The sequence below is a fragment of the Littorina saxatilis genome, unplaced genomic scaffold (assembly GCF_037325665.1).
Source record: "Littorina saxatilis isolate snail1 unplaced genomic scaffold, US_GU_Lsax_2.0 scaffold_1842, whole genome shotgun sequence".
Classification (NCBI taxonomy): domain Eukaryota; kingdom Metazoa; phylum Mollusca; class Gastropoda; order Littorinimorpha; family Littorinidae; genus Littorina; species Littorina saxatilis.
Window position 1 is genome coordinate 4432 of NW_027129227.1, and position 569 is coordinate 5000.

Below are 569 nucleotides of genomic sequence, written 5' to 3' on the forward strand. Positions count from 1 at the left end.
ACAGTGTGTGTGTGTGTGTGTGTGTGTGTGTGTGTGTACTGCGAAAACGGGACACACAAACCCTATCACAAATTTAATGTCTTATTCGAACAAAGCTTACGTTTAAGCAAAGCATGATTTCACTGCTGGAACTCAATCTTGTGCCATGACTTTAAAAGTAGTTTATGTATATTTGCATGACTGTATGTCTTGTATATAGTATACAATGACTATTTTTATTCATAGTTAGTTAGTTAGTTAGTTAGGCTAGTTAGTTAGTTGTTGCTTTTTGGGCCCAGCGGACCATACAGGCCAAATCAGGACACCATTTTTGTTTATACAATTTATGTATGTGTCGGTGTTCAAAAGAGCAAGAAATTAAATGTGACCACATTCCACTAATTGTGCTCCACATTTCCCGTTTGATAAATCAAATACCTCTTACACAAAGTCTTTCTACAACAGTACTTGCACTATTGTTTTTTCAAACTAAATATATTGACTTATTTTCATTTTATCTAAAGGCTCCCATCTCATCTATTACTGACCGCATAATGATCCAAAAATACAATGGCATTATTCTTTCAAAT